This window comes from Grammomys surdaster, unplaced genomic scaffold (assembly GCF_004785775.1).
Source record: "Grammomys surdaster isolate TR1022 unplaced genomic scaffold, NIH_TR_1.0 251, whole genome shotgun sequence".
Taxonomy (NCBI): Eukaryota; Metazoa; Chordata; class Mammalia; order Rodentia; family Muridae; genus Grammomys; species Grammomys surdaster.
Genome location: NW_021604692.1, coordinates 799,305 through 807,505, shown reverse-complemented (window position 1 = coordinate 807,505; position 8,201 = coordinate 799,305).

Here is an 8,201-nt window from a genome sequence, read left to right as displayed (position 1 = left end):
TGAGAATGGAAATCAGAAAGTAAGCTCAGCTAGGGACATCTTCAATTTCTGAGCCAGCCTCAGGGTGTGGCTGCTAACCCGACAGCACTGGGCTGCTGTGAATGCCGTCCTTTATAATTGCGGATCAGCTCCACTGTAATCAACTGAAAAGGTCCACAGAGCCATTCTAACAGGGAAGCAGTAAGGGGAACCCATCTACTCTTGGTGCTCGCCAGTTCCTAGTGAGCCCTCCTGCCCAGGCTGACAGCCATCAAGAAGACAATAGGAATCACTGTGCATACAGGTCCTTAGGGCCCCTCAGCCTGCTGAAGGTGCTATATTCACATTATTATCTATTTTACCATAAACAAACCTCTGCTAGGTAAAGATTAGTACTCCCGTTTTACAGATAAAGACAGAAACCAGAGATTCAGTAGGATCATGTCCAATGAAAAGTACAACCTAGGCCTGCCACCCCGTCTTCTCAGGTGACTGAGACAGAAAGAGTGACCCCGGAGAGCACATTCAAAGTCAGTCTGGGAAACAAAACTAAACCCTGTGAGAAAATGTATCCACGCTAAAAGGCTGAGGAGTAACACAATGGCAGAGTACTTGCCTGTCATGTGAGGCCGTAGGTTCAACCCCAGTTTTATTTAAAAAAAAAAAAAAGTCCTAGCTTGGCAGTTTGGGGAAAGACTGGACCAAGCCTCTACCTTTGCTGTCTCTCCACACATAGCTCCACCCACAGCTCCTCCTGTGGTCAGATTCTGATTTCAATTTAAAGCTGACTCTCTTGCCATTCAGGTATGAGGTGTACCCCAGTACCTCGAGCTTCCAGTCATTCCATTCCACATGTTCTCCCAGATATCCAGGGTACTCCACACAACAATACTCATGGCTTCCAGACAGACATACACACACACACACACACACACACACACCACCACCACCACCACCACCTTACCCAGGATAACACACATATCAGCATCACCATCACCCATGGCTTCCAGGGCAGACTACTCCTCGAACAGTCCAGCTAAAGTGCATGTTATGCTTTTCAGACTTCAAAACACACACCATCCCTATTTTACTAGTCTTATTCCAGGTCGCTCTGCACTTACTGGCTAATTGCTACTCTGCTGGAGAGAGGCTCTGGGGATCACAGACAGACTGGTAGGGTTTGTTTTAAAAGTCTGCATATCTCCCTTCTGGGAAAGTAGAGGCAAGGGAATTTCTGAGTAGATTCTGTCAGCTGAGGGCAGGTAACCGAAAATGTTTCCACTGAAATAGTGTCAAGTCACCTGTTAAAGGTAGAAGAAGGATATATCCAAAGGAAGGATGGGAAGAGCTGGGTGTCAGTGGTGTGTGCCTTTAATTCCAATACTTGGAAGGCAGAGAGACAAGTGGATCTCTGAGGCCACTCTAATGTGCAGAGTGAGTTCCAGGACAGTCAGGGATCTACAGAGAAATCTACACACACACACACACACACACACACACACAGACCTGTAGTGTGGGCTTTGTGGCTGCCTGTGAAGAGCACCAGCTAGGAACACTATACAAAAGTTACAGTCAGGCTTACAAAATAGAGGGGACCTAGTATGAAGCCTGAATGGCAGAATTTCCAGCCCTTCCTCCTAACCCAGAAGACATAGCAAGCATTGGCATCACTGGAATGACAAACCCCAGTGTCATATTATGTAATCCCCTCAGCCACCTTGGGAAGAGGAAGTCACAGCAGAGGGTAATGTCCTTTCTGAATGGCAATGAGCTCCACACCAACTATGGGATTCGAGGGGAGAGGTGGAGGGGAAATGAGGGCAGGAGGAGAGCGAGTTATACCTTCAGTTGTTGCCACAAATAGAGAAATAGTGTAAAGAGGCAGACTTTATTTTCACAGTTTTGGGATCTATTCTGGGGTGTTGTATTCAGTGAAGTATGCTTACCCAGAGATGCTGTACTTGGAATTATTAATGGTCACCAGGGCAACCTATCCATCCTAAGGTGTTGCCAGCTGTGGGGCACACTCATCCTGAAGTGCCACCTACAGTGGGGCATGCCTGCTCTGAGACTCTTCCCACAGTAGAACAACTCATCCTGTGGTGCTATGGTTAGCAACACATACTCCAACTTTTTTGTCATTGTCTCCTGTGTCTGGTATAGCCAGAGATAGCAGTGGTGAAGAGATTTTGCATTTGATGCCTGTCTTCTGGCCAGCAATGTCACTCTGGGTACTACAGGAGGCCAAGGAATTTACAAGTTAACAAGTTAGAGCCACGTTTCGGAATTTATTTCAACAAATTTGTTGGCTTTCACCCAGTTCTCAAACTTGAGCCCCACCCCATCCCCAACCCCACTTCAAGGTCACTTCCTGAGCAGCTCTGGCAGGAGACTCCTGTGCTCCCTTTTAGCACTGTGGCCTATCAGATACATACATTCAATCTCCCATGCTTCCCCCCCCCCCCAGCACCATGGCCTATCACATACACACCTTCAATCTGGAAGACTTGAGTGCAGAGCTCTAGGTGTAAAGGAAGTGTAGAGATGTTGGTGACTAGACTTGAGGTAAATGAGGCAAGTAAGTAGTCAGAAGCTGCAGAGACCGAGAGAGAAAGGGCTCCATCCTAGGCCTCATCTATTTTGTGAGTCTGATGGTGACTTTTGTATAATGCTTCCAGCTGGCGCTCTTCATAGGCAGCCACAGAGCCCACACCATAGGAGGATAGAGAGATACTGTGTATTTCAGGGAAGCAACACATAGACCATCCAGCCTCCGTAGACTGTAGAAGCTGAGCAGAGAAAGGATCTGTCCACGGTGCTGGGTCTGCCTCCAGGAGTGTTATAGGGCAGTTGAAGATAGTCCTGAAGCCAGAACGGCTCTGCTGTGCTCAGCAAACAACCTGCTGTCTATTTTGTTTCTCCTTGTGAGTGAGGTTCACACAACTCCCTTGTGCCCCACATTTATACTAGTAATTATTGAATCATTTATAGAAAGACTGTAATTGCCACTCCAATTCTTCATATGTCATGGGCTAATTTCTCTAAGACAGAAAGCAGACCGATTTATGATTAAGGAATACAAAGCATTAGGCTGTTATATTATTAACTAAAGATTATAAAAGAAAATAGATGATTTATTGTAGGTGCAAGAATAGAAGATAAAATATAAACTGGGTTTACCTATATAAAACTCTAATGCTAACTTAGACATAAGAATTGTAGTCTTAAACTTTAAATGAACCTATAGAGCTAATGACATAATGAATATTTAGTTAGGTAACAACTCTGAATGGAAACACATGTAAGCATCTCTGTTGTAACTTATTTTAATTTATGTTTGAACTTGTGAACTTTTAAAAAAAGATGCTGAGAATACTATGTGATATTGTATCCTTTAAAAAAAGTAAAAGTACTTGAAACAATGATACTAAGAAGAGAGGAGAAATAACAGACAGGAGAACAGAAGAGAAGCAGAGTAGAAGAAAAATAGAAGCAGAAGAGACAGCAGAACATAGCAGAATATAACAGGCCTGAGGAGACAGGAGAGGCAAGATAGGACACACAGAGAGACAGCAGAATACAGCAGAAAGCAGCAGGAAGGCTTTTCTTACAATGAGATAAGTTTTTTTCTTAACAGTAAGTTTCTTCTCATTGACAAGGACAGGGCTTTTTCTTACTCAATAAAAGGGCAGAACATTTTTCTTTCTCTAGCAGTAAAATTTGGAGCTTTTCCTCTCTCTCTCTCTCTCTCTCTCTCTCTCTCTCTCTCTCAAACTGGCTTTTATTATTCATATACTTGGTAGAAAATGGGGTTTAGTAAACAGGGTGGAACTGTATGGGAAGACTCTGGGTTGGTGCAGTACTACTACTTACACGTGGGGGCAGCACTGTTCCTCACATCAGGCACAGAACATGCACTTGTCTGAGGCCCCTTTGCAGACACAGTACATTTGGAGCAGCCCCTGGGGCTGCAGGAGCAGCAGCTCTTCTTGCAGGAGGTGCTTATTTTTCATCCAGAATGAGTGAGTTTTCTTTGTGCTGGGACTTGCTCAATTAAAGGTGCTCATGGAAAGCTTTTAATCCACCCACTACACACACACACACACACACACACACTCACACACACACATACACACACATACACACACACATACACACACATACACACACACACATACACACACACATACACACACACACATACACATGCACACACACACACATACACACGTAAATATAGGTGTGTGTATATGTAAGTTGTTGAGACAAATCCCAACAGGAGTGTATGAATCTGTGTATGTATATGAATGTGTGTGGATGTATGAGTGTCTATGCATATTTGCATGTATAAAAGTGCTTCATTCTGTAAGTGTGAGATGAGGCTTCCGGGCATGAGAGAAAGGAGTCCTAGCAATAAGCCCTTTACCTAACCCCCCACTGTTAAGCAACAGGTACTAGTTCACCCAGAGGCTTGCAGCTGCTGGCCTCAGAGTAACTTGGAGTTAAGACAGGTAAACCTCGCTGGGTGGTGGTGGCGCACGCCTTTGATCCCAGCACTTGGGAGGCAGAGGCAGGTGGATTTCTCAGTTCGAGGCCAGCCTGGTCTACAGAGTGAGTTCCAGGACAGCCAGGGCTACACAGAGAAACCCTGTCTCGAAAAACCAAAAAAAAACAAAACAAAACAAAACAAAAAAACCCATGTAAACCTCATTAAAACTGAGCAATATTTACAATAAAAAACATTTTGCACATTGCCAATTATTCCTTCCATCAGCTGCCTTCCAGAGAGAATAGAAAGAACCACCAGTGCCTGGGGCAGGTCCTTGGCAGGTCCCTTAACAAGTGAAGCAGGGTCTGTCCCTGACTCTGTTGTGTCCCTTTGGATCCCTTTCCCCTAATTGGACTGCCTTGTCTTGTCTCAGTGGGAGAAAATGCACCTAGTCTTGCTGCAACTTGATATGCCAGTGTGGCTTGGTACCCATGTGGAGGCGTTCCCTTCACAGAGGGGATGGGAGAATGGGGGGGGTAGAAGGGTGTGAGGGTGGGACTTGGAAGAGAAGAGAGAGGGCTGCAATTGGGATATAAAGTGAATTCTTAAATAAATTACAGAAAAAAAGCTTAAAAAGGAAGAAATACTATTGTGGTAACAATTGATACATGTAAGAATTTGACCTTTAGTTCTTGTGCATTCAAATATTGTTAAAGAATGTTACTATTACAATGATCTTTATCATCTAGAATATCACTTTTTCTTCTTCTCTGTTAGCCAAGGCTGCCCCTTCCCCAACCTCTACCCAGTGACTCTCATAGAGAGCAACCTTATATCAAGTCTGTGAAGCCTTGCTTACAGGATGACATACATTGTGGGTGGGGTTTCCTCACAGGCAACACAGGGGTAATAGGACCAACAACACAGTGTCTGGGTCCCAGCCTGTCTAGTCTCTTCCCTCGCTCATTTCCAGCTGGATAATCTCGCTGTCTCATTATTCCTAATGCAGACAATATAGGCCTAAGTCTCTCTAAATAAAAGGCAAAATCTCCTACTCTGTTGGTTAGCTCCTTGTCACTTAAAGCCTCACAGTGTTTGTGATGCCATTTACAAGTATTTAGGATCTAACTCAAAAAGCCCTGGGTGCCTTACCCAATGGTCAGTTTCAGAAAAGGAAGCCAACCACGTCATAAATTATAGTTGTCTGTCCTCCTAACTATTCAAATAACAGACCAAACAAGCTTCCCAGGAGACAGGGCCAGATAAAATTTCTTAATGGTTATAAAAATGGACTCCATTGACTGTCAGGCAAGATACTCTCAGAATTCACCTGCTCTATGTATGTCTCAAGTGTCTATTAGTCATTAAAGCATTCATATCTAGCCGGGCGGTGGTGGCGCATGCCTTTAATCCCAGCACTTGGGAGGCAGAGGCAGGCGGATTTCTGAGTTCGAGAGTTTGAGGCTAGCCTGGGCTACAAAGTGAGTTTCAGGACAGCCAGGGCTACACAGAGAAACCCTGTCTCAAAAAAACAAACAAACAAACAAACAAACAAACACCATTCATATCAATCTTTCAGTCAAATGGTTTATCCTGCTCCTTGAGCTCCTCATTTAAGAATGACAACTTTAATAACTTACATAACAACTTTCTACTTTGTCTTTGAGACCCTGCCTGATGTCTGTCAGTGGAACTGCAATGACTTTCCTCAGGTATTTCATATTTAATAGTAACCAGCTCTAGTTTTAGGGGCCTGGTGTTGGAACACATGTCCCTCCAAATTTATGTTGAATCTTCAGTCCTACTTGAGGCCTTTGTGGTGCCAACCTAGGGGTTCACCATCATGAAAGAATGTGTCCCCTATAGTATAGGGCCTGACAGCAAACAACAACACTATTGCTGATGCCATGTTGTGCTTGCAGACACGGGCCTGGCATGGCTGTCTTTTGAAGGGCTCAACCATCATCTGACTGACACAGATGCAGATACTTACAGGCAAACATTGGACTGAGCTAGGGACCTCTATGGAAGGGCTAGGGGAAGGACTGAAGGAGCTGAAGGGGATTGCAACCACATAGGAAGAACAACAGTATCAATTAACCAGACCCATCAGAGCTCCCAGGGATTAAGTCACCAAACAAAGCGTATACATAACTGTGTCCTTACTACATATGCAGCAGAGGACTACCTTTCCAAGTGACAGTGGTAGGGGATGTGTTTGATCCTGTGGAGGCTTGATGCCCCAGGAAAGGAGGAAGCTAGAGCAGGAGGGATGTTAAGCCATAACCTTAACATTAACACTAACTCCAACCCTCTTAGAGGGCAGATGGGGTGAGAGAATTTTCACATTAAATACACATATATAACATGCATATATTTCTTTATATATAACATTACATATACATATGTATATACATATATACATATATGAAAAGAAAAAGAAGTGAAAGAGAGTTTAGCCCTTCCCAGGACCATGTGAGAGTACACAACAAAATGCCATGTTAGAGCAAGGAAAAAGCCCTCATGTACCCTTAGCATCCTGGCCCTTAATACACAGCAAACATCCTGAATATCCTGTTCTTAACTTACCCATCTCCAGAACTACAGGAAATCAATTTATGTTGTTTGTAAATTTCCCAGTCTATGGCAATTCCTTGTAGAACAGGATGAGACTTTGGCATATGAAGATCTCTGTCTCCCATGCGTACAGCTTTTGCTGTCTGTAGGATTCTAGGCTGACATTCTTCTGTCTTGATCCTCTTGAAGATGTCTGCCTTGTCTCCTGGGCTTCTAGGTCTCTGATGAGAAATCTAATAAGAGTCTTTTGGGGAAGCTATGACCAAACTCCCTTCCTCTCAGTCCCACATACTTTAGTAAGTTGTCCTAGGGTGTGTGAGAAAGAGAGTATTTTGTGAAAGCAGGGCAATGACAGTGAGGGGCATAGTCAGGGCAGCAAGTATATAGACAGAAATGGTGACATTGAACATAGATATGTTGAGGTCTGTAACAGACAGTTGTTAGCACAGATTTTGGGTCCTACTCAGAAAGGACATAGGAGCATCCTCTGGGTTCACTTTCTTACTGGTAAGTACCAAGTCTATACCCAGTAAAGCATAAAGCTTTGGGGCCTCTCTTATCATTATTCCTATTACTGATTATTACCTTTAAAGTGGAGACAGTTCTTGCTGTGGTTTGTACTTAATAAATCCCCTATAGACACTTGTGTCTGAACACATGGTCTCTATCTGGTGATACTGTGATGGGAAGCTGGAATCTAGCTTTAGGAGATTGGCTCTAGTTCTAGGAAGCAGTTTTCTGACCTGGCATTGGACATGGGGTGACCAGCAGTACCATGTCTACAGCCACATGCTAATAACACTGTACACCATGCTTTCCCTGTTCCCTCAAAGTGTGAGTCAAAATGAACCATTCTGTTGCTTCTGGTTGGGTACTTGGTAGCAGTAACTAGAGAGTAGCTAATACAGTACTTTGGGGCAGGAGTGTGCCCATCCCTCATTGGTCCATGTCTTGCTCTGACCTCACAAAGTACCACTGTGATAATTGACAGACACCCGCCCATATAATGTACTGCCCAGGGCTAGATATTGTCCTTCTAGTGTGGAGAGCGGTTTGGTGGTTATTTGTGAGACTTGGACTTTGGTGAAAATTTTGGACTCTTATACTGGTGACGTTTTGGACTCGGATTCTGGCAAAGGTTTGGACTCGGATTCTG